Raw genomic sequence first — 8,457 nt, forward strand, 5'->3', positions numbered from 1 at the left:
GCCAACACCAAAGAAAACCAGATGGTATAAGACAAATATAAGAACATAATCCACAGAAGCAAATACTGAGCTCTCCTACTTCAGCAACCCCTGAATAATCTAATACACCTGAAGAGCAAGACTGTGACCTTGAATCAGATCTCATGAAGATGATAGAGCCCTTTAAAGAGGGTATAAATAATCCCCTTAAAGAAAAACAGGAAAGCGTCCACAGCAGCGATGCATCCTGACTTGGCAGACTTCCACTTTAGGTATCGCAGCAGGAACAAGTACACCCAAGGACTTCAGGAACCATGCAGAAGCCACACAGTGAGGCAGGGACTGCCTTCATTCTGACCCAGCAGCTCCATGCAGCCATGGCTAACACCTTCCTGGAACACTTGTGCTGCCTGCACATTGACTCTTTGCCCATCACGGCCTGCAACACTGGCATCATTTGTACCAATGACCCTGATTCCTGAACTATGGAGATGCTGAAGGAGATGATTAAGTCTGGGATGAACGTAGCTTGGCTGAATTTCATTCATGGAACCTATAAGTACCATGCAGAGACCATCAAGAATGTCCCTGCAGCCACAGAAAGCTTTGCATCTGATCCCATTCTCTACCATCCTGTTGCGATGGCTCTGGATACAAAGGGAACTGAGATCTGGACCGGACTCATCAAGGGCAGAGGCACTGCAGAGGTAGAGCTGAAGAAGAGAACCACTCTGAAGATCACCCTGGACAAAGCTTACATGGAGAAGTGTAATGAGGACATCCTGTGACTGGGCTATAAGCACATCTGCAAGGTGGTGGAGGTGGGCAGCAAGATCTCCGTGGATGATGGGTTCATCTCACTGCAGGTGAAGGAGAAAGGTGCTGACTTCCTGGTGACGGAGGTGGAGAATGATGGCTCCTTGGGCAGCAAGAAGGGCATGAACCTGCCTAGCACTGCTGTGGACCTCCTGCTGAGTCGGAAAAGAATAACTAGGTCCTGAACTTTGGGGTGGAGCAGGATGTGGACATGGTGTTTGCATCTTTCTATCCACAAGGCAGCCGACGTGCATGAAGTTAGGAAGTTCCTAGGAGAGAAGGGCAAGAACATCAAGATCATCAGCAAAATTGAGAACCATGAAAGTGTTCACTGGTTTGATGAGATCTTGGAGGCCAGTGATGGAATCATGGTGGCTCATGGTGACCTGGGCATTGAGATTCCTGCAGAGAAGGTCTTCCTGGCTCAGAAGATGATGACTGGACGATGCAACCGAGGTGGGAAGCCTGTCATCTGTACTACACAGATGCAGGAGAGCATGATCAAGAAGTTTCACCCCACCTGTGCTGAAGGTCAATGCAGTCCTGGATGAAGCCGACTGCATCATGCTGTCTGGAGAAACAGCCAAGGGGGACTACCCTCTGGAGGCTGTTCGCATGCAACACCTGATTGCCAAAGAGGCAGAGGCTTGCATTTACCACTTGCAACTATTCGAGGAATTTTGCTGCCTGGTACACATTAACAGCGACCCCACAGAAGCTGCTGCCAGGAGTGCCAAGGAGGCCTCCTGCAATTGCTGCAGTGGGGCTATTATCTTGCTCACCAAATCTGGCAAGAATGCTCAACACATGGCCAGGAATTGCACTTGGGCTCCTATCATTACTGTGACACGCAATCCTCAGACTGCTCCCCAGGACCATCTGTTCCATGGCATCTCCCCTGTGCTGTGTAAGGATGCCTGCCATACTGAATGCCTGGGCTGATGATGTTGACCTTTCTGTAAAATTGGCCATGGATTTTGGGCAAGACCCGAAGGCCTGAGGGTTCTTCAAGAATGGAGGTGTTGTCATTGTGTTGCCCAATTGGTGCCCTGACTCTGGCTTCACCAACACCATGTGTGTAGTGCCTGTACCTTGATGGCTCTCTGGAGCCCCTCTTCTAGTTCCTGTCCCTTCTCCTCCCCTATCCTATTCATTAGGCCAGTAACGCTTGTAGTGCTCACTCTGGGCCATAGTGTGGCGCTGGTGGGCTGGAACACCAGAGAAAATAAATGCCTCTAAATCATGCAATAGAGCCTAGACATTTTTCATGGCCCTATTTGAGCCAGGAAGGAATGCAGGACTGGAAACCTTCTGACTTTACCACAGAAGGGCAGCAGCATCTCTGTGTACTTTGCTCCTGTAGAAAGTTGTTCAGAGAATTCCCAGGCCTAGCCTGGAGTCAGGAGATGGCAAGAGTAGGGGCTGAGGACATGGGGCCTAGGGGCCCAGTGTAGATGACTTTTGGTCCTGGCCTTGATCTGGTTTCCCAACACCTTTGACCTCCACACTCCTCCTTGTGTATTCCACTGCTGTCACTGCAGACACTCCACTCTCTACCTTGTTTTCTGCAGAATCTCCATGCCTGTTGCTATGGTGCTCACCTGAATGTCAATAAACAGCAGCTGAAGCAAAAGAAGAAAGAAAGAAAGAAAGAAAGAAAGAAAGAAAGAAAGAAAGAAAGAAAGAAAGAAAGAGAGAGAGAGAGAAAGAGAGAGAGAAAGAAAGCAGGCAGATAGGTAGGAATCTTTAAGAAGGAAACAAATAAATCTTTTAGAGAAATACAGGAAAATACAACCAAACAGGTTAAAGAAATGAATAAAATGGTCCAAGACCTATATATGGAAATAGAAGCAAAAAAGAAAACATAAATGGAGGAAAAGCTGGAGATGGAAGACCTATGGGGGGGGGGAATACAGGAATACACACACACACACACACAAGCACCACCAACTGAATGCAAGAGATGAAGAGAAAATATGAGGCATAGAAGATATTATGAAAAGAAAATAAATACATAGGTCAAAGAAAATGCGAAATCTAAAATATTCCTAACTCAAAACATACAGGAAATTTGGCACTTTCTGAATAGACCAAAACTAAGAATAATAGGCATAATAGAGGGTGAAGGTTCTCAGTTCAAAAGGCCAGAAAATATCTTGACCAAAATCATAGGAGAAAATTTCCCTTACCAAAGAAATAGATGGTTATAAACATACAAATAGCTTACAGAATGCCAAATATATTGGACCAAAAAAGAAAAGCCTGCCACCAAATCATAATCAAAACACTAAATATACAGAACAAAGAAAGAATATAAAAGAAGCTGCAAAGAAAAAAGGCCAAGAAACCTATAAAGGCAAATGTATCAGAACTATGCCTGCCTTTACAACAGAGACTCTAAAAGCCAGAAGATCCTGGACAAATGTCTCACAGACCCTAAGAGACCAGAGATGACAGCCCAGACTATGATACCCAGCAAAAATTTCAGTCACCTTAAATGGAGAAACAATGATACTCCATGAAGAATAGAAATTGAAACAATATATTTCTAGTTCAGCCATTCATAGAATACAATAAGGAATCCATAAGTAGGGTAACTACTCCCAAGGAAACAAATGAAATTAATCATCTCACAGCAAAATCAAAAGAAACTCGCATATCTCCAGTACCAGTACCATTCCCAACATTGAAATAGGAGGAACTAACAATCATTAGTCATTAACATATCTCAACACAAATGAACTCAATTCACCAATAAAAGGACACCTTCTACAGACAGAATACATAAGCGGGATCCACCATTTTGCTGCCTATAAGGCATATACCTTGGCAACAAAGATAGCTACTACTTCACAGTAAAGACCTGGATAAGATGTTTCAAAGCAAACAGCCCCAAGAAACAAATTCTAGCAGACCTTATAATATCCAATAAAATAGACTTTCAACCAAAATAATCAAAAGAGATGGGATAGGATACTTTATATGCATCAAAGGAAAAACCCACCAAAATGTCTTCTCAATTGTGAACATATATGTCTCACATGCAAGGGTATCCACATTTGTAAAAGAAATTTGCCTAAAGCTCAAACCACACATTAAACACCACACAATTATAGTGGGGGACTTCAACACAAAATTCTCACCAATGAACAGGTCACTGAAACATAAACTATAGAGAGAAATAATGAAACTAACAGATGTTCTGAACCAAATGGATTTATTAGATATCTATAGGTCCTTTCACCCCAAAACCATAAGAATATACCTTCTTTTCAGCACCCCACAGAACATTTTCCAAAGTTGATCATATAATCAGGCACAAAGCAAACCTCAAAAGATATAAGATCACATGTTATCATATCACCATGAATTAAGGCTGAACTTAAACAACATATACAACAGAGAATCCACATACTCCTGGAAATTGAACAACTATTCTACTCAGTAATCACTGGGTCAGGGAAGAAATAAAGAAAAAATTAAAGACATTCTGGAATTCAATGAAAAAGCACAACATACTTAAACTTTTGGATACAATCAAAACAGAGTAAAGGAAAATGTACAGCATTAAGTACCTTCATAAGGAGATTTTATACTATCAACTTAACAGCACACCTGGAAGCTCTAAAACAAAAAGAATCAAACACACACAAGAGGAATAGATAGCAGGAATTAGTCAAACTCAGTGTTGAAATCAATCAAATAGAAACAAAGAGAACAATACAAAGAATCAACAAAACCAAGGGCTAGTTCTTTGAAAAAATCAACAAGATAGACAAATCATTATTCAAACTAACAAAAAAGCAAAGAGACAGTATCTAATAAAATCATAAATGAAGAGGAAGACGGGAGAACAGAAACCACTAAAATTAAAAAAAATAATAATATTCTTTCTTCAGGTCTTACTTCAAAAGCTTGTACTCCACAAAACTAATCCCTAAACCATACAAATGAGAGAGAGAGAGAGAGAGAGAGAGAGAGAGAGAGAGAGAGAGAGAGAGAGAGAGAGAGATTAGACCAATTTTGCTTATGAATATCAACATAAAAGCACTCAATGAATTCTCACAAACAAAATCCAGAAACATCAAAAAAAAAAAAAAACCATCCATGATGATCAAGTAGGCTTCATCCCAGGAATGCAAGGATGGTTCAGTATGTGAAAATTCATTAACATAATCCACAATATAAATAAACTGGGTGAAAAATATCATATGAGCATCTCATTAGGCACAGAAAAATCCTATGACAAAATCCAACACCCCTTCATGTTAAAAGTATTGAAGCGATCATGATTCAAGCCATATACTTAAACACAATGAAAGCAATATACAACAAGATGATAGCCAATGTCAAATTAAATGAAGAGAAACTTGAAGCAATCATTCTAAAGACAGATACCAAACAAGACTGCCCTCTCTCTCCCTATCTATGCAATATAGTGCTTAAAGTTTTAGCTATAGCAATGACAAAGCTAAAGGAGATTAAGGGGACACAAATGAGAAAGGAAGAATTCAATATATATAAGTATTCATGGATGATATGATAATATATAGGTACCCCTAAAAGTCTAACAGGGTACTATTAGAGCTGATAACCTTAGCAAAGTGGCTGGATATAAAATTAACTCAGAATAATCAGTAGCTGTCCCTTATAGAAATAATAAATGGGCCATGAAATAAATTAGAAAAACTAAACTTTTCACAATAGCCACAAGTAATATAAAGTATCTTGATGTATCTCTATCCAACACAGTGAAAAATCTGTATGACTAGACCTGATATTCCTGAAGTCAGAAATTGAAGAAGCTATCAGAAGATGGAACGATTTCTCATACTCCTGAATCATCACTAGGATTAATGTAGTAAAAATGGCCATCTTACCAAAGCAATCTATAGATGCAGTGCAATTCCCATCAAAATTCCAACACAACTTTTAACATAGCTTGAAGGAAAATTTCTCAACTTCATATTGAAAAACAAAAGCCCAAGATAGCAAATCAACTCTTAACAATACAAGAACTTCCAGAGAAATCACCATCCCTCACCTCAAGCTGTACTACAGAGCAATAGTGATTAAACATTTCATAGTATTGGTACAGAATCAGACAGGTTGATCAATGACATCACATCAGAGACCCCAAAATAAGCCCACACAAATATGGACACTTATTTTTTTACAAAGAAGGCAAAAGCATACAATGGAAAAAATCTTTAGCAAATGGTGCTGGTCTAATTGGATGTCTGCATACAATGCAAATAGATTCATATTCATCACCCTGCACAAAACCTGAGTCTACGTGAATCAAGGACCTCAACATAAAACTATAAACACTCAATCTAATAGAAGAGAAGATAAAAATAACTTTGAACAAATTGATATAGGAGAAAATTTCCTAAAAATAAAACCATGACTCAGAGTCTAATATTAATAATTGATAAATGAGTGATCATGAAATGAAAAACTTTTGTAAGGCAAAGGACATAGTAAATATGGCATCAGCAGCCTACAGATTTGGAAAATATCTTCAGAATCCCTCCATCTGACACAGGGCTAATACCCAAAATATTTTAAAAACTTAAGCAGTTAGACTCCAACAAACCAAATAACTCAATTTAAAAATTGGGTACATAGATAAAAGAATTCTCAACAGAAAAATTTTGAATGGCCAAGAAGCACTTAAAGTGATGTTCAACATCCTTATTCATCAGGGAAATGCAAATCAAAGTGAACTGAGACTCCACATTACACCAATCAGAATGGTCAAAATCAAAATGGAAGTGAGAACAAATGCTGGTGAGAATGTGGAAAAAAGGGGAATACTCTTCCACTGCTGGTGGGACTGCAAACTTGGACAACCATTTTGGAAATTAATCGGATGGTTTCTCAGAAAATTGGAAATAGTTCTACCTCAAGACCCAGCTATTCTGCTCCTGAATTTATATCCAAAAGATGTCCCCCATACCCAAAGACATGTGCTCCACTATGTTCATAGCAGCTTTATTCACTACAGACACCAATAATATTATCCAAAAGGAGGCAGCCCAAGAAATAGTCTCATAAGCTACCCACTGATTATGTCTTAGCAACTTCATTATATAGCCCAAGAAGTGTTCAATCATAACTATTTGGGCCAAATATAGTCATTTACTTGGACCATATTTCCTCTTAATAGTGGTGAAAATAGGCCTTCCACCAAGAGAACTATCCCTACTCAGATATGTAGAGAGAATTTCTTATATGCATCACCTATCAATAAAAAAGCTTATGCCAATGAGCTGAGGCAGTATATAGCAGGTGGAACATCTGACAGGGAGAGAAATGATTTTGGCAGATAGTCAGAGTCACTGGAGATTTGCCCTGGAATTCTGAGGAGACAGATCAAAAGTAGCCATGCAGCTGAACTCAGATTAGAATAAAGGAGAGATTAGCCCCAGGAATACCAACAGAAAGAAGGAAGAAGTAATGAAGAATCCAGCAACATAGCTGAACTCAGGTTAGAATAAAAGGGGTGATAAGTTAAAAGATAGTTGGAGGGAGATTAAGCCAAGGCCATTGGCATAAACATGTACTAATAGATAATTAGTCTCGGTGTTGTTATTTCTGGGAATTAAGTGGTCAGGAGGAAAAATTTGATTTTGCACTGATCAAGGTGAAAATGGGTATTGACTATTTAGAGTTCATTAATTCGATGAAGTTTGTGTTAGCAAAACCTGTTGTGCATATAGTTTAAAACAGCCATTGCATGTTTAGGAGGCACAAAATCAGGGGAAATTTTTGCATAACTGCCTAAAATCATCCATGGCATATTCAAGATGATTAGAAAAAAAATATTGATGTAGGGAAGGTAGCTTGTTGAGTGGGGAGCAGATGAAATTCTCAGTGAATGTGAATTATTTGGTGTGAATATGGCCACGTCAAGATTCCCCTAATGCCTCAAATTCAGGTACTGCAAATTCTTCCGCAGTTCAAACATGGAAGAATGGCAAAACATCCCCTGTTTTACATAGGAACGCTGACAACGTGTGCAGAAAGATTTAATTGCACTTTCCTTGTTCTAGAGGACAAAGTGTGGCTTTTTCTCTACAGATAGCCATGCCAAGACTAGGTCTTTGTTTCCTTCTCCCTTTTCATTCTGTATATAGTAAATAAATGAGTTTCTGGGCTTTTGCATGTCTGACTTCATTAGAGTAAGAGACCCACCAGATTCCAACTTTTATGTGTGTGCCTTGGCATCTTCATCTCCATATCCCAGGTCAATCCTAAATCTGTGGAAGTCACAATGTTATAATAGCAATCTTCTTGCTTGTCATGAGGGCCAACAAAGAAAGTTCAATAACTTCTAATCAGAAGTCAAGTAGCACCATGCCCGTAGTTTTTGATTATTAATAGTTAATTGGATACAAAAGATTACTCACAGATGTAATTTAAGGAACTTATCCTTAACACTAAAACTGTTTTAACAGATTTTAAAACTGTTTTAACAATGTTTAGTACCTACCCACTACTCAGAAAGAAATGCCCCTAACATCTGTCACAGGACACTCCATTTCACTGAAGTAAGAGAGGAAGAATGTGTACCTCCCATGATATTAAAATGAATTTCTCAAGTAAAATTTTCACCCATCTTGAATGTTAGTATATTTCTATTGTTTTATTGTGTGT

At 39.2% G+C, this 8,457-nt stretch overlaps 1 pseudogene; it reads left to right on the forward strand.

The window, feature by feature from the left end:
• Window positions 1-217: 217 nt before the first annotated feature.
• Window positions 218-1,891, forward strand: LOC110310938 (pyruvate kinase PKM pseudogene; annotated as a pseudogene).
• Window positions 1,892-8,457: the final 6,566 nt, after the last annotated feature.

This window comes from Mus caroli, unplaced genomic scaffold (assembly GCF_978045245.1).
Source record: "Mus caroli unplaced genomic scaffold, Mus_caroli_1 scaffold_16, whole genome shotgun sequence".
NCBI lineage: Eukaryota > Metazoa > Chordata > Mammalia > Rodentia > Muridae > Mus > Mus caroli.